We start from the raw sequence: 26330 nt of genomic DNA, 5'->3' as shown, positions 1-26330 counted from the left end.
ATAAACTTGATCTACCATGTTCAATATGGGCTGAAACAGATCTTATATTGAGTTACAATTTCAGACTCAATTTACTCTGTGTTGATTTGGGAAAATATTCCAAGTTCTTTGTGGGAAATGTGCAGCATTCTTTCATCTTACTTCACCTATATTTTCAGCATGTTCCTTGCTCATGGAAAATCAACTGTTTCAAATTTGCACCCATCTGTAATCCATCCAAAACTCTTTTTGCTTCCATTTCTGAGAATGGTTGTTAAACAATATCCCTCATGAACCACTGACTCCTACACTCTCTTAATTACTTACATTCTGCTTTCTGTAAGGATTCTAATTAAAGTCAATTCCATACTCCCAGTTTCCCTGTCACTTCTACCTGCTCTAGTGATGCCACCGTCCACACCATACTTCTGATCAGTTTTCATTCTTCCTCAACCGGCTATTCTGGTTAACATTCTCCTCAATCATATTCACTTCATTTCCACCATGCTTGTTTTTTTCTTTCTTGCCAGAACCAGAGTGAAGTTATTTCATCCTCACTTTCCAAACCAACAGCCTTCACATTCAATGTTTTACACTATGCTGTTTTCACCATTTATGCAACAAGACCCAACTTAAACTCTAAGATGTTGTTCTGGTCATTGCAATTTTCTAGAAAAAACAATGAACTTTTCACCTTCAAGTAAACTTCTTTCTCATTGTTTCCCACTATCCTGCCTTCACATTCCATTTCTTTAAAATGCCCAATAATGGCCAGTAATCATGAGACTTAAAATCGATCTATCTGAACCTACATGGTCTCCCAACAATTCTTTTTCTCTCACTGAAGCTGCTCAATTGCTGAATTTCTCTAACACGCTGTTTGTTGCTCTGTATAGTATTTCATCTTGCATCTATTCAGCCATTTTGGAAATTGTAAACTTTTCACCCTTCATTCAGATCTGAGGAAGGGTTGTTTACCAAAAATAGTGATTGGTTTCTCCTTCTACAGATGCTGCTTTACAGACCGACTCCTTCTAGCAGTTCAGTTTTTGTTTAAGATTTCAGTATTAACAGCTTTGCTTGTTTTCCAACAACTATAAAACAAGGATTTCATTTATTCAGTCTGGAAAATGCAATGGATCCTGTGCCACCATTCAAAAGAAAAGCACATATATTTTTCCCAGTATGAGCAGTCCCTGTATAACACAAGGGTTATGCTCCTGAGAACGGTCTGTAAACTGATTTCTCTGCAAGTCAGATTTCTCTTTTCTATGGTAATGCACATTGTATTGTGTATTACCACATACACTTCCATTAATTCTTTCATTTCATTGAATAGTTTAATTATGGGTAATGTTAGGGCATTTAAGAGAATATACAGTATCCTGTAATTCAGGAATACCATGAAACATTCCATTATCATCACTAATCTTTAAAATATGTTCTTAAAATGTACGGGAAATTTTGAGCAAAGTCAGATTTCAATTTATAGCCTGGGAAGCTCCTGCTCTTTGGAAAGTACTTGGCCTTCAACTAACATTTAGAAAAAAAACATTGCATTATTAATGCCTTGCAGATTTTGAAAGCTTTTATGCAAGCTGAATGTAACAATTGTTTCCAGGAGTTTAAAATAAATGAGTAAATTGAACATTCAACATTCTTTCATTCAGGCAACGTTCCTTTGAATTGAAAATTCTGTATGTCACTTCACCTTTTAAGAAAGGTGGAGAGTTTGGATGGCCTGATATTTGTTCCAAAGACCATGGAACAGTTTGCCAGCAATTTCACAGTCAAGTGCTGGGAATCTACAGTCTGCTAGCCCAGTCTCTGAGCATTTGATCTCTCAGCCCACCAATGAACTCAACAATATTCAATAATGTATTGAAGCAAAAGACTACATACACTTGTTATCTAGCCTTTTAGTTTTATGTCATTTGGAGGCAAAGGACAAAACAAAACTTTTAAACTGTATCTCAATACACATCAGTAAATATGTTAATTCAAGTCCATTTTTGAGAGGCAATTTAGTGGCTTTGCAATTATCACATGAAAGTCTGATTTTTTTGCAAGTAATGAGTATCGAGATATATTGTCATATGCAATGTACTGATGAATAGAAATTCTTATTTGCTGCAGGTATGCAGGAAACACCAAATACAATACAGTAGTATACATTAAATTACCACAATATGCCAAGGAATGTATGACATGACAAAATATGGAAATGCATTCCACTGTGATAGAGATGTACATTAAAAATAAAACATTTGAATTTTTTTCTCCAATCTCTCTGAATCTTAACTACTTCAGCACAATTGATTAAAGAATTGTATTAGATTTTGCCTGCTCATGAATGCTTCCCTGAATAAGACATCAAATTAGAGCAAGACTCAATCAGAAGCACAAGATTTGAGTCATGGTTGAAGGGAAATTATAGAGAATACTATTAAGAGCCGACTGAAAATTCAGTAAAATTTAAGTATGGACAGTGAAGCTTGTAATGCAAAGATAACAGGAACACATATATGAAATGTATATATTTTAAATTACTGCAATGCATTTTTATTAAAACTTCATGGGGCATGAGCATATTTAATTTTGAAAATAACCTTCAACAGATACTTCGATCAAGGTTGGTCTTGAGATATCACTGGTTTCATCAAAACTATTTTGATATATCCAAGATGATAACTCTTCAACGGTATTTTTAAGACCGGGGTGACCATGGGAATAGCCTGTAAACAAGGATATCTGGTTGATGACTGAATGGAAACAGCTACAGAGTGAGAACACAGGACAAAAGAATGTAGGAGTTCAAAATGCAGAGGAGGAAAACAATGACAAGCAGGCATGTCCTCACTGCCAGAACAAAAAAGAAAAAAAAGGGGGTTAAAAAACAAACAAGCCAAGCCAATATCATGGATGAGTGACTGGTGCTCAAAGAAATCAAACTATCTGAAGTGTATAATTCAATACTAAATCAAAAATGCTGCAACAAGCCAAGATGAAAGATTAATTGAATTGTTTATTCTCATGTGTACCAAGATGCAGTGAAAGCCTTTGTTTTGTGTGCAGTGCAGCACAGGTTGTATACCTAACCCCACCCCACCCACACATCTTTCCTCCCTCATTTCCTCTTGCTCCACCCCTCACCTTTTTATTCAGACACCTGTGTTTTTTTTTGCTTATACCTTAATGAAGGGCATAGGCATGAAATGTTCTATAAATGCTGCATGGCCTGCTGAGTTTCTTCAGGACTTTTGTGTATGCAATAATATCTTGACTCTTTGCTATCTTCTTTCTACTTCACCTCTAATCAGAGTGGATTAATTCTAAGTGGTCCATGTAAGGTTTGTGTATTATCAAACTGAATCATATTCAGATTTATTTGTTGGGATAATCTCTTCAGTTCCAATATTTGAAATATTGAAATTAAGTTCTGAAGAAGACAGTTGTCAAAGTTTTAACTTGCTCTTCATTATCATCAGGCTATCAAAATGTTGTATTTATCAGTTGATGAATAATTTAAATGTAAACATCTAGAAGCATTATTTTAATAGACTTTTATTTTATAATAATTTGGCACACTGCGACTTGCATATTTTGGCCACCTGGCTAGTAGCTCTACACCAAACTGTGGCACTCTCAGACATTAGTGCTAGAAAATTTTTGTTGCTGGAAGTTCTTGAACTTAGTGAGTGAACTGCACTAGCTTTTATTCTGGCTGTGATTGTCACATTTGTGGCCCGAAATGTGAAGTTAATGAAACATTAAACACAAGTTTTATCAGGTAAAATTCTTAGTGGCTTTATTCTCCGGTTTCCTTTGTTCGCTTGCTTGTGTTCTTATCTCTCTCTCATACCACATGACTTCCAGTATATCTCATACATATTCATTATCATGACATCCCTCCTTTAATCAGAAATAAACTTTACCTTCATTTACCAATATCCCTCGGAAACATACAAACATCGTAACTAATGGTAATACTATAACTCAACTACATAAAGTTTACTTCCTACAGCACTCATACATTTTATGATATAAGATTAAAATACTGTCCCAAAGTTCTTATTAAAACTATGGCACAAAGTCTTCGTATCGTTTGGGCGGTTTCCGGTTTTGTTTCGGCCTGCCTGCGATATTGTCGTCGGTTCTCGGTTGTTCACTCTCAGCGTCGGAAATACTGCTCGCCACGGCTTTGGGTGTTTCTGGCGCTCTAGTCCTTCATCAGGAGTGCTGGTAACTGCCTCTGGAACATCATCAGGTCTCTCAGTTTCAGCATCTCGTATTGGCCTTTCAACCTCTTCGCTCGATGTATCTCTGGACTGGTACCTTTTTACACCTGAGACATTTCTCTTATACAGGACTCCAGTCGGAGACTTGACTGTCACCATACTGCCACTTCTGGATACGACAGTATAGGGTTGATGGTAATAAGGTATGTCTAGCTTACCACCAGTTTCATGCCTCACTAGAACATTATCTCCTGGCATGATGTCTGAGTACTTGGCTCTACATTTCGAATCTGTGTACAGCTTTGCTGCACCTTTCTTTTCTCATACCACGTGACTTCCGGTATATCTCATACATATTCATTATCATGACATCGATCTGCTCATGAAAACTCACATAGTGCAAATGCATGCTGTGCTTTCCAGTACTTGTGCTAAGTAATCTGCTCTTGCATCGTGTGCCAAGTTAGATTTGATGTACAAGTCCATCATTTGAATTGGAGTTGTAAGCCAGTATGGTAGATAAGGGGAAATTTACTTGCACTACATTTTGTTTAACTTCTTCATTAATTTAAGTGATAGTAATTGGATTTTTTTTTGGCATTTTTAGTCATGTGAAGTGTAGCATAGTTAGTGCAACATTATTACTGTGCCAGCGTCCAAAGTTCGAATCCAAGAATTTGTATGTTCTCCCCGTCTGCATGGGTCTCCTCTGGATACTCCTATTTCCTCCTTCCTTTCAAAACATACAGAGGTTGTAGGTTCATTAGGGTATTTGGATGACACAACCTCGTGGGCCAAAAGGGCCTGTTACAGTGCTGCATGTCTAAATTTTTTTTAATTAAAATTTTTAATTACATTTTTAAAATCTTTTCAAATGTTTATCCAGTGCCAGGAAACCACAGCATGGCTAACTTTTCAATGTCACTGTGGGAATGTGACATTTAATCACTTGAACCATTGATTAAAAATAATCATGACCATTTAGAAATTTGTCCAAGCAAAGGCTTTGCATGTGCAGATCAGAGTTCTGGCATAATTAAAAGCATTCTCATAAAAATGTGATTATAAGGTTATTGTCATATACACAAGTACAATTGAGACCTGCACCAAAATATACACCAAGACACACCAAATATAGTAGTATACATTAAATAAACTAGATCAGAAAGAGATAATAAAATAATACAGACATTTGTATAAACATTCAGTTAGTTAGTACAAGAAAAAATGTTTTAACAGTGCAGACATATCTTTTTGGTGGTCCCAGAATAGTTTAGGGTTAGGGTAGTAAGGGGAAGTTCAAATGCCTGATAGCCCATAGATAAAAATTATCTTGAACCTTGAGGTGCTATACTTCACGTTTTTGGGCCTTCTATTGAGAAGTAATTGTGACCAGGGTGATGGGGGTCCTTTATGATGTTAGATGCCTCCTTGAGGCAGTGTCTGTGATGGACTAGGCTATATTTCCTTCTTTCTGCAGCTTTCTGCGTTCCTGGGCATTCAAGTTTCCAAACTAGAACATGAAACATAGCTTCTCAGTTACAATAATAATGTTTGCCTTCAGTTGTCCATGATACCATTTCATCCCAAGCATCTGAAGGGGCCGGGGGAGAGCGGGAAATGGAGGGGTGGAGTCAAGAATAGAAATATACCAAGAAGCAACAATAGTAAAATTTTAAAGTCTGTAGATCCTTTGGGGTACAGATGCACAAATTTTTTGTAAGCTTTATAGAGAAGTGGGATTAACTGATTAACTATTTCAATGAGGCAATTAATGGTCTTCTTCTGATGTATAATTCTATGATATATAAAGCATTTATAAATATTAAATACCTGTGAAATTGGCGCTGTGGTCTATTGGAATGACAGCATTTAGTTGCACAATGCTAAAACTTAATTTGTATGATTCAGAATTTGACCCACTGGATCAATGAAAAGCCTTGTAACTACTGTTCTGTATATACAAATAATAGGTGCATTCTCCTCTTGTCAAATAATACAATCTCAGAGTGAGTACTTACATCACAAAGGTTGCTTCAGTGTCATTCTAGTCATGTGAGGTCACCACTTAGCAAAGTACTGTATATCTCTTCGATATCTCAAAGCTCGCAATGAATCATTGACGTTCATTTATGTGAGTGCAGTGAACCATTCTACAAATGATTTAATAAATCCCATCAATACTTACAAAGTGAGCTTAAATAGACCTCAAAATGCAGCTGTTTTTTTCCAGATTTAAAAGTTGATTGTAGACAAACACTCCCATCTGCTGCTCTGCACCCGCTTCAGCCACTGTACTTGCCACAGCGCTATTACACATGTGTGAGTCCCTGAGAGGCACATTAGTTGAAATTGGAGCTTGGCTGGTAGCAGACACCATTTCAAGAAGCTCCTGTTATACATTGTATTGTTGTTGCATTTAACAGTAAAGTGTTTGTTGGGGTTGCCACTTGTGTTGTCCGGTTATTCAATGCAATAACAAACATAGATGTTACTGAAATTACCAGTGGAAGTGAAACAGCTTGAAGGGTTGCTTGATTTATTGTCCCATTTGGTATCAACTAGTTTGCAAAACAGATTCAGCATAGATTTAAACCAATCTAATGAGCAATCTAAAAGCACAAAAATAATTTAAGAGAAAACCTTGGAGAAGATTTATTCAAAAGGATGCAGGGAATGACACAAGTAAATAGTTCTAATGTGGAGGCAGCACAGCTGAAGTCTCAATGTATCCAAATGATCACAGCACACCAAAATATCTGCAATTCTTGATTTTTATATGAATGTGAATCATTAAAATTCCAAGATATCCAGTCTAGATGATTAAGCATTCCTGAATAAGGCAGCATAAAAGAGGGCCAAAGGGCCATTAAATGAACACAAAGCCACACAAGATGAATAGTTGTGGAGGCCACCATTGGGTGTATTTAAAATGAAGGTTAGAGATTCTTTCTTGGTAAGAGCACCAAAGATTATGAAGAGAAGCCAGGAGAATAGAGTTGAAAGATGAACTACATCAGCCATGATTTGAATGGCAGAACAGATTTGATGAGCCATATGGCCTAATTCTGCTCCTGTCTTATGGAACGTAACTTTCATCTCCTGAATGTGGGAAAGTACAAATCCATTTTCAAATAAATCACAAGAAATTATTCAACTAACTTATTAATCATCTAATAAATTAAAGCAAAATAATCACTGCAACTATAAATATAACAAATACAGGTAGAAGCTCAGGTCTTGTGAATATCAATTTATTTGTATATCTGGCCCATGAGCCTATGCTTGCCATTTGCACCCATGTGACCAAGCAACCTCTAATCCTGAACGTCTTTGGAACATGAGAGGAAACCAGAGCACCAGATGGAAACCCACACAGACTAAGGGAGAATGTACAAACTCCTTGTGGACAGTGTCAGATTCAAACCCAGGTTGCTGGTTCTGTAATAGTGTCGTGCTAACCATAACACTAAAAGGAGGCCTCAGTTTCAAGATTACACCTCCAATACTCATACATGTGCATTAACTCTCTATTTCCAAAAACATTAATGATAAAATTAATATTTCAGAGTGGAGAGACAAAAGATTTATACCATTCTCTACAATAACTTTTCTCGCATTCCATAAGGCCATCGCCCATTGAGAACGAAAATATCCATTATATTTTCAGAGAAACGTGTTTGTATATCTTTTTGTCAGTATTTTCCAACATGAAAATATCAAGTGTTCTTGAATTTTCCCTTTTCCTAATTTATAGTTAATATGTCAGTTGAAACTTTTACAGGGGCGAATAAGCCCAAAACTGAAAATGGGTTCAATAGGAACAACGATCAGAGATTCAAACTGCATGAAAGATTGCAAGAAGACAAAGGAAACACTGAACAATGAAGTCTAATGTAACTGAATGGGCTATTCCATTAAACATTAATATTTGGCATTAATCACTCATATTTGTTTTTCAAGAGCAGTAATATGTATCTGGGATTGTGTGTTCAAGTAATATACATTTAATACTAGCAGTCATTCAGTATGAAGTTTGTACTTCAATAAAGCAATAAGTACTCTATTTCTATAAACATTGAGGATTATACTGAGAGTTTTGTAGCTTTATCCTGTATGAGATCTCTCTCATTGCTCTAAATTTCAATGTCATTTATCCTCCATCACCAGTTAGTCTGGTACCTTGATTATCATTTTAAAAAACCACTTCTCTGGAGCATAAATCCGATGGAAGAGCTCAATGGGTCGAGCAGCATCAATAGAAGAAAAATAATTGTTGACATTTAGGGTTGGAATCATTCATCAAGATGTCTTGACAAAGTGCTAACTTTTGCTCCAAATTCCAGCATTTGCAGACTATACCGTGTTTCTTCTCTGGATTCCTTCCGAGTACACTAATTACAGTTGTATCAATTTATTTAAAAGTCATTTATTGGAATTTAATTTTAAAAATTGCTCTATATTATTTATCCAATTCTTAATATTTAAAAATAAATCACAATTATTATATACAAGCTTGGCATGTAAAAACATTTTTTTACTTCAACTTTAAACCTAAGTACACGCCTTACAATAAAACAAATGATTTGCTGGTCAATATACCGCCTAGCTATATCATAGTTCAATCGAATCTTAAATATTGTTGTGCATGAATAGGTGAAGAAGTTTGACTACTGGGATGACAGGACTGATGCATGAAGACTGGATAAATTAGGGTTGAATAGATTTGAATTTAAATCAATGAGGGGGGATCTTATAGACATAAAATTCTGACAGGAATAGACAAGTTAGATGTATAAAGTATATGCCTGATGTTGGGAAGTCCAGAACAAGAGGACACCGTCCAAGGATAAGGGGCAAGCCATTTAGGAGTGAATGAGATGCCTTTCACTCGAAGAGATTTGTGAACCTGATGAACTCCCTATCAGAGAAAGTTGTTGAGACAAGTTCATTGGATATATTTATAAGAGAGTTGGACATGGCCCTATTGGTTAAAAGGGATCAAAGGGTAATGGAAAGAAAGTAGGAATATGGTACTAAAATTGCATGATCAGCCATGATCATATTGAATAGTAGAGCAGCCTCAATGGGATAAATGGCCTTTTGATGACATAAATGATTCAATGTGGAAAGTTTTAGATCATCACATTGGTTACTTCCTGAAAAGGAGGGCACAGTCTTGGTTACAAAAGACTGGGCCTGTAAAAGCAAACATAGATAAACATAGTGTTCCTTCATTTGTGGCAGTATTCACCTGGTTGTATTCACAACTATGACAACACTTGATTATTCTTTCATCCCTTTCCTTATCAAAGCTATTGGAGAAAACATTGGTGACAAAAAAAAATTGTTTCTGTATCCACCAATCTGTCTCAGATAAGCTAAAGTGAATCATGAACCATTCAAGCAGGAAGGTGTGTTTTTCAGTCCTTCCTGTTAACTTAGACCTTCATCAGTAGAAATCATTCTGCTTCTGCTTTTTTATATTTTGTTGACTCAAATTAATCTTAGTATGAAAAGCGCACAACTGTAATATCAAATCCATAGTAAAAACACAATACCAGAGAAACTCAACAGGTCAAGCAGTGCACTTTTTATAACAATCAAGATACATAACCAATGTTTTGGGCTTGTCCCCTTCATCCAGGTACAAGCAAAATGTAGGCAGGTGTCTGAACAAAATGATGGTGGGGGGGAGCAGGAGGAGGAGCACAGGCAGGTGAGAATGAATGGATGAGGGAGGGAGGACACACCAGCAAACAGGGCAAGGGGGATGGCTCGGTGAATGGAGAGGGAAGGGGCTGGAGAGCTGGAGGATAGAAGCCAGAGGAACAGAGAAGGGAGGGTGGACTAGCAGAATCTGGAGAATTCAATGTTTATACTACCCGGGGGAAGAGTGCCAAGACGTGGTATTAGGTGTTGCTCCTCCAATTTGCAGTTGGCCTTGGTTTGACACTACATGAAGCCATGGATATACACATCAGCATGAGAGTGGGGCACAGAACTGAAATCCCTGTCAAAGATGTGAACAAAAGGAAAGTCTTCAGCGAACCAATCTCCCAGCTGGTGTTCAGTCTCTCTAATGTAGAGAAGGCCACAACGGGAGCACCAGATGCAGTATATGGCTCCCACAGATTCACAAGTGAAGTATTACTTCACTTGGAAGCACTGTTTGGGGCCCTGAATGGCGGTAAGCAAGGAGGTGTGGAACTTCCTGCACTACAGGGGAAGATACCAAGGAGACAATTGGTGGGAAGGGAAGTTCATTATTTTTCTTGTATTGCTATTCTGCATTGATAAGATAGACCCTTGATTAAGACACCCATATTTTTTAAGCACTCTTTTTCAAAACTTTAATGAAATATCCATGAAGCTAATTTTCCCCTGCTATATTTTATCTACATTATATTTCATCTATCATTACCTGTCCAGAATAATATTTTAACTAACATTTAGCTAGAGAAAATCAGAAAATACTGGGAATATTCAATACTCAAGTCAGGCATTATCTGTGGCAAGAATTGGTAAAGAAGTCAATTGAAAAAATAATGATCAACATAAGGTATACATTTCTAGAAGAGTGTAAATGAAAACCCTGAAATCAAATCAGAAATAATTGAATGCCATAGTGGGTGGATTTTTTAATAATTTTTATTTTTCACACTGTGAATCTTATCAACCAAAATATATACAAACATTTCTCATTAAATATACACAGTGCCACTTTCTCCCTTTCTTCCCCCTACCCTCCCTCCCCCCTTCCCACCCTCCTCCAAAACCAATAAATATTCAACATATACAATACAATAAAACCATAAAACAATGTCATCACACAATGAAAAATAAACAAGAAAAATGTGTCATCTACTTTTTCACACTGAATCAAGTTGTTTTGTCTTCTTATCATTTTAAGGAGTGGAGGTCTGAGGCAAGCCCTCTCTGTTATGTTCCATCTATGGTTCCCAAATTTGTTCAAATAATGTGACCTTATTTTTTTAATTACATGTAATTTTTTTCCAATGGAATACATTTATCCATTTCCATGTACCATTGCTGTATTCTCAGGCTCTCTTCCATTTTCCAAGTTGACATTTATACATTTTTTTGCTACTGCTAAGGCTACCATAATAAATCTTTTTTGTGCTTTATTCAATTTGAGGCCTAATGGCTTACTTCTTATGCTACTTAGAAGATAGATCTCTGGATTTTTTGAGGTGTTATTTTTTGTGATTTTATTTAACATCTGATTTAGATCTTCCTAAAACATTTTCACTTTCGTTCATGCCCAAATTGCCTTCTTACAGGATCCCATTCTTTTAACTTTTGATGAGTGAATATACAATCTGTGTAACCAATTATACTGTATCATGTGTAACCTTGTGTTTATTGTATTCTTCATAGTTCCAGAACATAACTTTTCCCATGCTTCATTTTTTATCTTTATGTTTAAATCCTTTTCCCACTTTTTAGGTTTATAGCTTATTTCATCATTTTCCTTATCTTAAAGCTAATGTACATGTTCGTTATAAATCTTTTAATTATCATCGTGTCTGTAATCACATATTCAAAGCTGCTTCCTTCTGGTAATCTCAGTCTGTTTCCCAATTTATCCTTTAAATAAGCTTTCAGTTGATGATATACAAACATTGTACTATGAGTTATTCCATATTTGCACTTCAACTGTTCAAATGTCAATAAATTAGTTCCCAAAAATCAATTTTCTATTCTTTTCTTCTTTTTCTCTCCCATTCTCTAAAGGAAAGGTTATCTATTGTAAAAGGGATTAGTGGGTTTTGTGTCAATAACAATTTGGGTATTTGGTAATTCATTTTTTTCCTTTCTAAGTGGATTTTCTTCCATATATTAAGTAAATGATGCAGTAATGGTGAGTTTTTATATTGCACCAGCTTTTCATCCCACTTATAAAGTATATTTTCCGGTACCTTCTCCCCTATTTTATCTAGTTCTATCTTAGTTCGGTCTGGTGTTTCCCTTGTCTGGTAAAAGTCTGATAAATACCTTAATTGTGCAGCTCTATAATAATTTTTAAAGTTTGTTAACTTCAAACCACCTTGGTTATACCTCTCTGCTAATTTATCTAACGCTACCCTTGGTTTACTCCCTTTCCACAAGAATTTCCTTATTATTCTCTTTAGTTCATTAAAAAATTTGTCTGTTAAGGGAATTGGCAACGATTAAAATAAGTATTGTATCCTTGGGAAAATATTCATTTTAATGCAATTTACCCTGCCTATCAATGTTAACGGCAGTTTTTTCCAGTGTTCATAGTCTTCCTGCAATTTCTTTATTAGTGGCTGATAATTTAGTTTGTACAAGTGGCTTAAGTTATTAACTAACCTGATCCCTATGTATTGGATTGCTTGTGTTTGCCATTTAAATGGTGATTCTTTTTTAAATTCTGTATAATCCGCGTTACTCATTGGCATCACTTCATTTTTATTTGCATTGATCTTGTACCCCGATATTTTTCCATACTCATTCAATTTCTTATTTAATTCTTTTATTGATATTTCTGGTTCTGTTAGGTATACTATGTCATCTACAAATAAGCTGATTTTATACTCCTCCTCCTTTATTTTCATCCCTTTTATTTTATTTTCTGTTCTTATCAGTTCTGCCAATGGTTCTATTGCTAAGGCGAACAATGAGGGGGATAATGGACATCCCTGTCTAGTTGATCTACTTAATTTAACTTGGCTCGATACATATCCATTTACTGTTAGCTTCGCCAATGGTCCATTATACAATACTTTAATCCAGTGGTTCCCAACCTTTTACTTTCCACTCACATACCACTTTAAGTATTCCCTATGCCATAAGTGTTCTGTGATTTATAAGGGATTGCTTAAGGTGGTATGTGGGTGGTAAGAAAAAGTTTGAAAACCACTGTTTTAATCATTCCAAATTGATTCGTCATGTGCACAGTTTCATAACTCCAAAGGCAATGGGCCAATGACAATTTTTCTCAAGCAAAATATTTCAGTAATAATTGGGTCTACAGCAGTGATTCTCAACCTTCCCTTCCTACTCACATACCACCTTAAGCAATCACTTACTAATCACAGAACACTTATGGCATAGGGAATACTTGAAGTGGTATGTGAGTGGAAAGTAAAAGGTTGGGAACCACTGCTTTAATCCATATATTTTATCTACCATATATTTTATGGTAGAATGAACCTCTTTAATACTTTAAATAATTAGTTCCATTCTACTCTATCAAAGGCTTTTCTGCGTCTAAAGCAACAGCCACTGTTGGCTTCTTATTTCCTTGAACTGCATGAATTAGATTAATAAGTTTACAGACATTATCTGCTGTTCGTCTTTTCTTAATAAATCCAGTTTGAACTTGTTTTACTATTTTTGGTACACAATTGGCCAATCTGTTTGCTAATAATTTCGCTATTATCTTATAATCTGAGTTAAGTAGAGATATTGGTCTATATGATGCTGGTGTTCATGGATACCCCCATCTTTGGTATTACTATAATTATTGCTGTCTTAAATGAATCTGGCAAGTTTTGTGTTTCTTCTATCTAGTCCATTACTTCCAGGAGAGGAGAAATTAATAACTCTTTAAATGTTTTATAGAATTCTATTAGGAATCAATCCTCTCCTGGCATTTTATTGTTCGGCAGCTTTTTTAATATACCTTGTACTTCCTCAATTTCAAATGGTTTTATCAGTTTGTTTTGTTCCTCTTCTTGCAATTTTGGAAGTTTAATTTTAGCTAAAAACTCTTCTATTTTATCATCTTTCCCCTCATTCTCAGTTTGGTATAATTGCTCATAAAATTCCTTAAAGTTTTCATTAATCTCTATTGGATTATATGTAATTTGTTTGTCCTTTTTCCTTGATGCCAATACATTTCTTTTAGCTTGTTCTGTTTTAAGTTGCCAGGCTAATATTTTATATGCTTTTTCTCCCAGTTCGTAATACTTTTGCTTTATTTTCATTATGTTCTTCTCCACCTTGTATGTTTATAATGTTTCGTATTTTATTTTTTTGTCCGCCAATTCTCTCTTTTTTGATATATCATCCCTTTTTACTAGTTCCTTTTCTGTACTTACTTTCTCCCTTTCCAACTGCTCTATTTCCTGATTGTAGTCCTTTTTCATCTTAGTTACATAACTTATTATCTGCCCTCTAATGAAGGATTTCATTGCGTCCCATAATATAAATTTGTCTTTCACTGATTCCGTGTTTATTTCAAAATATGTTTTAACTTGACGTTCAATAAACTATCTAAATTCTTGCCTTACAAGTAGCATGGAGTTTAACCTCTATCTATATGCTCTTTTTTTTAATTTTTTTAATTTTTCACACTATGCTCTTGATGGGATGTCCTCCAGTTCTATTGCTAATAACAGGGGTGAATGATCAGATAGTACTCTAGCTTTATACTCAGTTTTCCTAACTCTCCCTTGAATATGGGCCGACAACAAAAACATATCAATCATTGAGTATGTTTTATGCCTACTCGATTAATGAATATTCCTTCTCTCTTGGGTGCTGCCTCCTCCATATATCCATAAATTTCATTTCCTGCATTGATTTAACCATACATTAACCATACTTTATTCTTTTTGCTTGTCTTTTGCCCAATTTTATCCAACATTGGATCCTATCAATATATTTCCTTGTGTATCTGCAATCTTCAAAAAAAAATCCTGAATAAACTTTTGATCCTCCTCATTAGGTGCATATATATTGAGCAAATTCCAAGATTCTGAGTATATCTGACATTTTATCATTACATACCTCCCTGCTGAATCTATTATTTCCTCCTCTATTTTGATTGGTACATTTTTGTTAACTAATATGGCTACACCTCTAGCTTTTGAATTATAAGATGCTGCCATTACGTGTCCTACGCAGTCTCTCTTTAATTTATTATGTTCCACTTCAGTTAGATGCGTTTCCTGCACAAATGCTATATCTATTTTATTTCTTTTTTCAGTAAATTTAATAGCCTTTTCCTTTTAATTTGGTTATGTATTCCATTAATGTTTATAGTCATATAGTTCAACGTGGCCATCTTATATCTTGTCAACACCTCATTTCCGCTTCCTCCACACCATCCCCCTTTTCATCTCTCAGTTTTCCCTTTTTAAACTCAATGCATGACAACACATTTAAAACATAAAATACTCCAACAATTCCCACACCCAATATTACCTTAACCCCAAATGCCACCCCCCCCCCCTCTGAGTTGCCCCTTATCCCTTGCCGGGCAACCACAACTCCCCTTTCCATTTGGATTGCGATCTTGTTCGCAAGCGTCAACTGATTTCGCAATGATGGTTATTCTCTCCCCCCTCCAAAAAACACTTTTTTTTTGCACATATAACAAAGCTCTCCCTTTTTTCCCCTTACTTCCTTCCTTCCCTTCTCTTTTCCCTCTTTAGTTCTTTATATATACATTGTTTTTACATCTTTATATATACTTTATCGCCGTTCTTCATTCTTAATACATCTCTTCACCTCTCTTTCTGTCCTGCAAATGCTCTGTGAATTCTTGTGCTTCCTCCGGATCCGAGAACAGTCTGTTTTACTCCGCGGGTATAAATATTTTAAGCACAGCTGGATGTCTTAACGTGAATTTATAGCCTTTTTTCCATAGGATAGATTTTACTGTATTAAACTCTTTCCTCTTCTTTAAGAGTTCAAAACTTATGTCTGGGTAAAAAAATATTTTTTGACCCTTGTATGCCAATGGTTTATTATCTTCTCTAATTTTATTCCTTGCCCACTCCAGTATATTTTCTCTTGTCGTATATCTCAAAAATTTTACTAAGATGGATCTTGGTTTTTGATGTATCTGCGGTTTTGGAGCTAGAGTTCTGTGTGACCTTTCTATTTCCATTTCTTCCTGCATTTCTGTCATTCCCAGGACCTTCAGGATCCATTCTTTTATAAATTCCTTCATATCTGTGCCTTCTTCAACTTCCTTCAGGCTCACTATTTTTATGTTGTTTCGCCTACTATAATTTTCCAACATATCAATTTTCTGAGATAACAACTCTTGTGTCTCTTAAATTTTTTTGTCACTTTCTTCCCATTTTCCTCTTAAGTCGTTTACTTCCATTTTTACAGCCCTTTCTCGTTCTTCCACATTTTCTGCTCTTTTCCCTATTTCTGTCATCACTAGTTCTAACCTTTGCATTTTATCTTGTTCTTTCCATTTTTCTTTTAATTGCTCTAAATTCTAATGACAACCATTCTTTTAATGCTCTCATTTGTTCTTCAAAAAAAGCTTTATCTATATTCTGTCCATCTGTTTTACCTTCTATTTCTCTGTGAAGATCTTGGTTTTCTTCTGTGTCTGTACCTGTGTTTGTGTCTTCTTCTTCTCTTCTTTGTATCTGTATCTCTTCTGATTTTCCTGGTGAGTTGCTTGCATCACTTTGTCGGGCCTCTTCTTGCTGGGCCTCTTGCTGTTGGTCCTCCCCTTCTGGGCTGCTCACTGTCGGGCCTCCTGCTGCTGCTCCTCTTGCCGTTCACCCCGTCGACTTTCTTTCTCGCCTGGTACCTCACTCCCTCTCCTGCCACCTTCCTCATCTTCCAGCTGAGAGCCCTGGTGTCGGGCATCCCTCAGCTGGTCGTTCCATGGTTACCCACTCCTCGGCTGAGCCCTCCTCCCAGCGGTTTTTTCTTTTACCTTTGTTTGCGCACGCTCATGCACGACTCCTCGTGCATGCGCAGTTGCGCACTTTTGTTTGGCTCAGAGAGCAATTTTTGCAGTCCACCGGTAGGGGGGTCGCGACTCCACAGGACCAGCACCAACCTCGGAGAACAGACGTTCTTCGCCACCACGGCTCCCTGTTCCTTCGTGCAGGTAAGGCCGCCTTCTTTCTTCTCCGGTGACTTTTCTTCTTTTCTTTCCCCGTTGTTTTTACTTTTTCTTTCTTGGGTGCCATCTTTTTTCTCTTCTCTGCAACTTTATCTTCTATTTCTTATATTTTATATTTGTTGAACTTTGTCTTTTCTTGACTTTTTTCTTTTTTATGGAGAGGGCTGGTTTTACCCTACCGGCCACTACTCCATCACGTGACTCCTATCCCAAAGTGGGTATTTCAGATAAATTGCCAACTTTATCCCTGGGAACTGAGTAAGATAGTTTGCTAAAATAATTAAAAATTTTAAAATATGCTTTTTTAAATACTTTTTGGACATGAATGGTGACTGAAAAAAGTTTGTGTTCCTCATGGAACAACCACACAAAAACACAACTTGAAATTTTAGTCAAATCTAATCCCCTTTCTGCTTAAGGTCATTGGAAATTTATTACTATGTTATATAGCTTTGGTCATTTTAAGAGTGTATACTTCTCCAAGGTAAATCAGCACCTCTATTCTTTTTCAGTGGGGTGAAGCAATTTACTAACCTTGTCATCCTACTGCTAATTCTAGAACAACTTTTAGAAATACGCTATTACCGTGTGTTACAAATTGTGACAATATTTACTGGAATTGTTATTTTCAAGGTTCAAGATTCCTTCTATTGATATACTTGATCTTTATGCCAAATAGAGTAGCCGAAAGCCGGCGCCCCTGACAATAGGAGGAAAAGAAGCAAAAGAGTCCCTTCTGAGTCAGTAAGTGCCCGTGAAATCACCTCCAACACTTCTGCAGTCAATTCATCGGCAACCCGAGCTTCAAATCTAAACCTCTGACACAATCAGGAAGCTTTCAGCGCTCAAGCCCCTTCAGGAGCCTCTCTTGCCCTCAGCACTCTCTTGAATCATAGCTCCAATACCTGGTTCCCATGAGCCAGTCTCCAGCAGCCCTCTGGCCTGTGGGTAACCCAACCAAGTTGCCCACAGCTTGTGTGAGTCCCTCACCTGGTGAGCCCCTCGCTTGCTACTCCGTCATGAAGGGTCTCCAGCAGGTAGGGTCCTTCAGCCACTGAGCCCGTCTCTGGTCTGCTGCCCTGGTCACCATCCTTTTGATCATCTCCCATGCTTTTCTTTCTCAAATGGGTGCATGCTCCAGTCTGCTGCTCCACTGGAGTCTGCAACCCCTCATCGCCACTGCACAGCATAGGCGCTACCATCTTGGACACAGACTTCTCAAATGCTGGTTTTTACTTACACACACCATAACATCTTCGGCTCTTTTAACAGGCCATTGTATTAGGACTGGGCACTGTGTCTCTGCACTCCCCCAGCAGCAGTGCGGCCATTTTTTTCTTCCCTGTCTACATGCAAGAGAAACCTGTTTCAGAGGCTGCTTTTTTTTTGGCCATCATCACCTACCAAGAGGTTTTTTTAAAAAAAACACAGCTACCATGTTGTTCACTACAGCACCTGACATTCAACTTGGATCTTTAATTTTATTTGTTTCCTTCAATAAAGGCACATCTGCTCCAGCAGCAGCAGACTGAGGGAGCATGGTAGGACAAAGCTCTAACTCCACAGTGGTGCCATCCAGATTGGCATCAGGTCCTGAACATGGCATAATCAGTGGCAATGCAGCACCGGCAGCATAGACTGGTATTGTCCTGTGACATTGCTCAGCATTTCTGCCTCCTGCCGAGGGTATCTTAGGGAACTACGCTGAGAGCTCTGGTTTGGAGGCAGCAGGAGTTGCAGAAGGGGAGAGGAAGAATGTTGGTGGTGGAGGCAGGTGTCAACAGGGAGAGCCCAGTCATGGAGAGAAGCGACCAGCCAGGGCCACATCAATTATGGTCGGCAATAATTGCAGATTCCAATCAGGAAGCTGCTATTGTTTTTTTATTTAAATTTTAAATTTGATTTCTCTGTTATGTAAATTAAAATTCTAAAATTCAATGCTATCATTGACATGCTTAATCTTATCATTTTTTTTGGTGAACATCCTTTATGGGTCCAAAATTATTCCAGAGCATGGCAACTTTTTGCAAGCTGCCTGTATAACATGCAAAACTAAACTTTTCACTGTATATCACAACAAATGACAATGAACAACTCTATTCACTAGTTGCCTTTATCTATATCTACCATTACTTTAAATTCAATATCAGCAGATTCACCCTTATTCATTAAATATTTTTTCAGTAATTTATTTTCTCCCAGTTATTGCATGACTAGAATGCTCTCTCTTTGAAGTTTGACAGGAAACATCTTTCTCCATCTTACTATGTTTTCAAGAAAACTTAAACAAAATGGTCTCTGTTACCCTATTCTTACTCAGGAGATCAGTTTGTATACTTCATAGTATATGTAACCGTCACACTAAAATGGAATTTTTTCAGGGTTCACTCCATGCATACAAAGCATTTTTGACAGACTGAGATCCCCAATCGATAAAATCATTAAGAAATTGAAATCTGTTAAGTACCAACATTGTTCAAATCAACATGGGTACTTAGGTGACTCATCTTCAGTGGCATCAATAACATCAGGGTCATATTAAAATGAATAGAAATACATTAACAAAGTATTTCTGAAGAAAATATTCTCTAAATTGTTTGGTAATAAAAGTTGATTCATCTTTCTCTTCCAAATCTCCTACCAGCACATTCTCAGCCAAACTTTCTGTAATCAACAATTCTGATACAAGAAACATGCCTGAAGGATCAACTTGTCTTTCTCTTTCAGAATCAGTCTCTTATACACACTAACACCAAGATTCACCACATGAAATAAAAACCTTACAAATTTCATTTTGCTTTCTATAATTCTAGAAATTGAAATCCAAAAGATATCTTTTGAATGTGTCTACCAGCAATTGCAACATGCACCTCAAAGCAGAGAGAATGACAAATTTTATACATTACATGTTATTCAAGTTCTAATATCATTCAGAAATAAATTTTTATCACATGAATTAATCAATCATATTATTTTAATCTAGCTAAACTTCCCAAACTAATTCATTAAAATAGTGCAAAGGTAGTAAAGCTAGTTACCAAACTCCAAACGATAACACATTTCTAATTTTTCACCTTAAAATTTGTCTTTCTGGTTCAAAATAATATTGTCCAGTATTCAATATCTGACCATCAATATTTCATGTTTTAGAACATTTTATTACCCAATCAGCTGCTCCATGTCACACATATATTTAAAGCACCAAAACCAAATTGCAAGAACAAGCTAAACTGCATTTAAAAGTACTCAGACTAATAAAAAAAGAAATCAAGGTTAAGGTTTAGCAGTCTTGGTCTCGGACTGCTGAGCAACTCAACAGCTTGCTCAATTTAACCTAAAATTGCAGAAGATTACTGATGAGGCACTGAATTAGTAGTCTTTATATCTACACCTCTCCAGCAATCCTCCCATTCTCATCACTTTATTACCCAGGTTCAACATCTCCAAACTTCACATTTCACCTTTCCCTCTCAACACAACCAAATTACATTTACACCACCACTCTCACGAGGCCACTCACTGAATCCAACATCACAAACCTATCCTTCGCTCTTCTTCCTGAGCTCAATCTCTTCACCAACCTCCAATCTAAGGTGACTACACCCAGCCCACAATCCCCTCTCAAATGATTCAAATAATCAACCCCAAGAACATTTCCAAGTTCAACTGTATTACTCCAAAACAAATGATATAGCCAGTGCATTCATGATCCCTTCTTCCTTCCCCTCCGCATGTTGATAACAACTCTCCCCCCTCCCTTCTCCACTTCCAATACTAGTAACTGCTCAATCCTTCATTTTCCACCTCTATTCCCACATGCCAGTATTCACCCATGCCAATATTCAGTGAATTCCATCTTCCTGCTTTCCCCTCCACTCCCTTTCCAGTGCCCACTCACTCTGTACTTCCTCCCCCACACTGATGCTCACTCCTTCTCTTCCACTTCCACTCTCCCTCCCTTTTATCCTTCTCCACTCTTCCCGGCTAATATCCCCTCAACCCCTCTCCACCCTGCTTGTGTTGTCACTCGCTCGCAGTGGCCTGCTCCCCATGCAGGGTCACTCCTGCTTCGAACCCACCATCGTTCCCTGCCTATCCCCTCGATCCCCTGCCCGCTCTACCCCTCCAACCCAGCCCTGCCCGCTCTCCCCTGCCCTCTCTCCCCTTCCCACATTCCTCTCCCTCTCCCTCCCCATCTCCCTCTCTCCCTCCCCCCATTCGCCGCCTCCTCCCCTCCATCTCCCCCTGCCTCCCTCACTCCCTCTCCGCCTGTCTTTCCCTCCCTCTCCCCCCACCTCTCTTTCCCCCCTCCCCCACCCTGGCCTCTCTCTCCCTCTTCCACCCACCCCACCTGCCTCCCCCTCCCTCCCTCTCTCTTACTCTCCCACCACTTTTCTCCCCCCTCTCTCTCTTACGCCCCACCTCCCTCCCTCCCTCTCTCACCCTTCCCTCCTTCTCACCCTTCCCTCCTCATCTCCTCCCTCTCCCCTTCCCTCTCTCTTGCCCCTTCTCTCTCACCCCCTCCCTCTCTTGCCTCTTGCTTCCCTCCCTCTCACCCATTTCCTTTCCCCCTCTCACCCCTTTCCTTCCCCCCTCTCACCCCTTTCCTTCCCTCCCTCTCACCCTTTCCTTCCCTCCCTCTCACCCCTTTCCTTCCCTCCCTCTCACCCCTTTCCTTCCCTCCCTCTCACCCCTTTCCTTCCCTCCCTCTCACCCCTTTCCTTCCCTCCCTCTCACCCCTTTCCTTCCCTCCCTCTCACCCCTTTCCTTCCCTCCCTCTCACCCCTTTCCTTCCTTCCCTCTCACCCTTTCCTTCCCTCCCTCTCACCCCTTTCCTTCCCTCCCTCTCACCCCTTTCCTTCCCTCCCTCTCACCCCTTTCCCTTCCCTCCCTCTCACCCCTTTCCTTCCCTCCCTCTCACCCCTTTCCTTCACTCCCTCTCACCCCTTTCCTTCCCTCCCTCTCACCCCTTTCCTGCCCTCCCTCTCACCCCTTTCCTGCCCTCCCCTCTCACCCCTTTCCTTTCCTCCCTCTCACCCCTTTCCTTCCCTCCCTCGCACCCCTTTCCTTCCCTCCCTTGCACCCCTTTCCTTCCCTCCCTCTCTCTCTCACAAGCCTTTCCTTCCTTACTTCTTTTGTCCCTTCCCTCCCTCTCTTTCACCCCTTTCCTTCCTTTCTTCTCGCCCCTTCCCTCCCTCTCCAGTCCCCTTCCTTCCTTCCCTCTCTCTCTCTCACCCCTTCCTCCTCTCCCTCTCTCTGACCCCCCTTTCCCTCCCTCTCTCACCCCCTTCTCCCTCACTCTCCCACCACTTCTCTTTCTCTCTCCACCCCCACCCCAGCCTCCCCCCCTCTCCCCCTCTCTCACTGCCCACCTCCATCCCTCTCTCTCACCCTCCCTCTCTCACCCTTCTCTCCTCACCTCTCTACCTATTGCCCCTTCCCTCTCTCACCCCTTCTCTCTCATCCCCTCCCTCTCTCACCCCTTCCTTCCCTTGCCTCTTCCTTCCCTTGCCTCTTCCTTCCCTCCCTCTCACCCATCCCTCTCTCCCTCACCCCTTTCCTTCCTTTCTTCTCTGTCCCTTTCCTCCCTTTCTCTCTCTCTCTCTCACACCCCCTCCCCACCATCTCTCTCTCTGTCCCCCTTCCCCCTCTCTCTCACACATTTCCTTCCCTCCCTCCCTCCCTCTCTGGCCCCCTTCCCTCTCTCTCTCTCTCTCTCTGGCCTCCTCCCCCCGCTGACCCCCCTCCCCTCCCTCCCTCTCTCTCTCTCTCTGGCCCCCTCCCCTCTCTCTCTCTCTCTCTGGCCCCCTCCCTCTCTCTCTCTCTGGCCCCCTCCCTCTCTCTCTCTCTGGCCCCTCCCTCTCTCTCTCTCTGGCCCCCTCCCTCTCTCTCTCTCTGGCCCCCTCCCTCTCTCTCTCTCTCTGGCCCCCTCCCTCTCTCTCTCTCTCTGGCCCCCTCCCTCTCTCTCTCTCTCTGGCCCCCTCCCTCTCTCTCTCTCTCTCTGGCCCCCTCCCTCTCTCTCTTCTCTCTGGCCCCCTCCCTCTCTCTCTCTCTCTCTCTGGCCCCCTCCCTCTCTCTCTCTCTATGGCCCCCTCCCTCTCTCTCTCTCTCTGGCCCCCTCCCTCTCTCTCTCTCTCTCTGGCCCCCTCCCTCTCTCTCTCTCTCTCTGGCCCCCTCCCTCTCTCTCTCTCTCTGGCCCCCTCCTCTCTCTCTCTCTCTGGCCCCCCTCCTCTCTCTCTCTCTCTGGCCCCCTCCCTCTCTCTCTCTCTCTGGCCCCCTCCCTCTCTCTCTCTCTCTGGCCCCCTCCCTCTCTCTCTCTCTCTGGCCCCCTCCCTCTCTCTCTCTCTCTGGCCCCCTCCCTCTCTCTCTCTCTGGCCCCCTCCCTCTCTCTCTCTCTGGCCCCCTCCCTCTCTCTCTCTCTGGCCCCCTCCCTCTCTCTCTCTCTCTGGCCCCCTCCCTCTCTCTCTCTCTCTCTGGCCCCCTCCCTCTCTCTCTCTCTCTGGCCCCCTCCCTCTCTCTCTCTCTCTGGCCCCCTCCCTCTCTCTCTCTCTCTGGCTCCCTCCCTCTCTCTCTCTCTGGCCCCCTCCCTCTCTCTCTCTCTCTGGCCCCCTCCCTCTCTCTCTCTCTCTGGCCCCCTCCCTCTCTCTCTCTCTCTGGCCCCCTCCCTCTCTCTCTCTCTCTGGCCCCCTCCCTCTCTCTCTCTCTCAGGCCCCCTCCCTCTCTCTCTCTCTCTGGCCCCCTCCCTCTCTCTCTCTCTCTGGCCCCTTCCCTCTCTCTCTCTCTCTGGCCCCCTCCCTCTCTCTCTCTCTCTGGCCCCCCCTCTCTCTCTCTCTCTGGGCCCCCTCCCTCTCTCTCTCTCTCTGGCCCCCTCCCTCTCTCTCTCTCTCTGGCCCCCTCCCTCTCTCTCTCTCTGGCCCCCTCCCTCTCCTCTCTCTGGCTCCCTCCCTCTATCTCTCTCTCTGGCCCCTCCCTCTCTCTCTCTCTGGCCCCCTCCCTCTCTCTCTCTCTCTGGCCCCCTCCCTCTCTCTCTCTCTGGCCCCCTCCCTCTCTCTCTGGCCCCCTCCCTCTCTCTCTCTCTGGCCCCCTCCCCCTCTCTCTCTCTGGCCCCCTCCCTCTCTCTCTCTCTGGCCCCCTCCCTCTCTCTCTCTCTGGCCCCCTCCCTCTCTCTCTCTCTGGCCCCCTCCCACTCTCTCTCTCTCTCTGGCCCCCTCCCTCTCTCTCTCTCTCTCTGGCCCCCTCCCTCTCTCTCTCTCTCTCTGGCCCCCTCCCTCTCTCTCTCTCTGGCCCCTCCCTCTCTCTCTCTCTGGCCCCCTCCTCTCTCTCTCTCTGGCCCCCTCCCTCTCTCTCTCTCTCTCTGGCCCCCTCCCTCTCTCTCTCTCTCTCTCTGGCCCCCTCCCTCTCTCTCACTCTGGCCCTCTCCCTCTCTCTGGCCCCCTCCCTCTCTCTCTCTCTGGCCCCCTCCCTCTCTCTCTCTCTGGCCCCCTCCCTCTCTCTCTCTCTCTCTGGCCCCCTCCCTCTCTCTCTCTCTGGCCCCCTCCCTCTCTCTCTCTCTCTGGCCCCCTCCCTCTCTCTCTCTCTGGCCCCCTCCCTCTCTCTCTCTCTCTGGCCCCCTCCCTCCCTCCCTCCCACTCTCTCTCTCTCTCTCTCCCTCTCTCTCTGTGACCCCCCCCCCCCCTGCCTCTCTCTCCCTCTCTGGCCCTCTTCGACCTTCTCTCTCACTCTGACCACCTTCCCTCCCTCCCTCTTTGCCCCCCCTTCCCCCCCCCTCTCTCTCTCTCTCACTCTGGCCCACTTCACTCCCCTCCCCTCCCCTCCCTCCCTCTCTGGCCCCCCTCCCCCTCCCTCCCTCTCTGGCCCCCCTCCCCTCCCTCCCTCCCTCTCTGGCCCCCCTCCCCTCCCTCCCTCCCTCCCTCTCTGGCCCCCCTCCCCTCCCTCCCTCCCTCTCTGGCCCCCCTCCCCTCCCTCCCTCCCTCTCTGGCCCCCCTCCCCTCCCTCCTCCCTCTGGCCCCCCTCCCTCCCTCCCTCCCTCCCTCTCTGGTCCTCCTCCCTCCCTCCCTCCCTGTACCCCCCTCCCTCCCTCCCTCCCTGTCCCCCTCCCTCCCTCCCTCCCTCCCTCTCTGGTCCCCCTCCCTCCCTCCCTCCCTCCCTCTCTAGTCCCCCTCCCACCCTCCCTCCCTCTCTGGTCTCCCTCCCTCCCTCTCTGGTCCCCCTCCCTCCCTCTCTGGTCCCCCTCCCTCCCTCTCTGGTCCCCCTCCCTCCCTCTCTGGTCCCCCTCCCCTCCCTCCTTCTCTGGTCCCCCTCCCTCCCCTCTCTGGTCCCCCCTCCCCTCCCTCTCTGGTCCCCCTCCCCTCCCTCCATCTCTCTGGTCCCCTTCCTCCCTCTCTGGCCCCCATCCCTCTCTCTCTCTCTCTCTCTCTCCCCCTCTCTGGCCCCCTTCCCCTTCTCTCTCTGGCCCCATTCCCCCTCTTTCTTTCCCTCTCTTGCCCCCTTCCCTCTCGTCCATTTCCCTCTCTTGCCCCCTTCCCTCTCTTGCCCCCTTCCCTCTCGCCCCCTTCCCTCTCGCCCCCTTCCCTCTCGCCCCCTTTCCCTCTCGCCCCCTTCCCTCTCGCCCCCTTCCCTCTCGCCCCCTTCCCTCTCGCCCCCTTCCCTCTCGCCCCCTTCCCTCTCGCCCCCTTCCCTCTCGCCCCCTTCCCTCTCGCCCCCTTCCCTCTCGCCCCCTTCCCTCTCTTGCCCCCTTCCCTCTCTTGCCCCTTCCCTCTCTTGCCCCCTTCCCTCTCTTGCCCCCTTCCCTCTCTTGCCCCCTTCCCTCTCTTGCCCCCTTCCCTCTCTTGCCCCCTTCCCTCTCTTGCCCCCTTCCCTCTCTTGCCCCCCCTTCCCTCTCTTGCCCCCTTCCCTCTCTTGCCCCCTTCCCTCTCTTGCCCCCTTCCCTCTCTTGCCCCCTTCTCTCTCTGGCCCATTCCCCCCCTCTTTCTTTCCCTCTCTTGCCCCCTTCCCTCTCTTGTCCCTTTCCCTCTCTTGCCCCCTTCCCTCCCCCGCCCCCTTCCCTCCCACCCCCCTCCTTCTCTCCCGCCCCCCCTCCTTCTCTCCCGCCCCCCCTCCTTCTCTCTCGCCCCCCCTCCTTCTCTCTCGCCCCCCCTCCTTCTCTCTCGCCCCCCTCCTTCTCTCTCGCCCCCCCTCCTTCTCTCTCGCCCCCCCTCCTTCTCTCTCGCCCCCCCTCCTTCTCTCTCGCCCCCCTCCTT

General features: G+C 42.4%; 1 protein-coding gene across 6 annotated transcripts in view; it reads right to left on the bottom strand.

Annotated features, from left to right (window-relative positions):
- Positions 1–18435, bottom strand: part of stk33 (serine/threonine kinase 33) — a 76399-nt gene extending 57964 nt beyond the window's left edge. For 3 of the 6 annotated variants that reach the window (XM_069897459.1, XM_069897450.1, XM_069897464.1), the window contains exon 1: positions 6051–6180. The gene's annotated coding sequence lies outside the window, so the exon portion shown is untranslated. Of the gene's footprint in view, positions 1–957; positions 977–6050; positions 6181–18337 lie in introns of those variants that run through there. The other 3 variants (XM_069897432.1, XM_069897428.1, XM_069897441.1) reach the window with 3 other exon arrangements.
- Positions 18436–26330: the final 7895 nt, after the last annotated feature.

Source organism: Narcine bancroftii, chromosome 1 (assembly GCF_036971445.1).
Source record: "Narcine bancroftii isolate sNarBan1 chromosome 1, sNarBan1.hap1, whole genome shotgun sequence".
Lineage (NCBI taxonomy): Eukaryota > Metazoa > Chordata > Chondrichthyes > Torpediniformes > Narcinidae > Narcine > Narcine bancroftii.
This window is presented reverse-complemented; position numbering and strand designations above follow the sequence as displayed.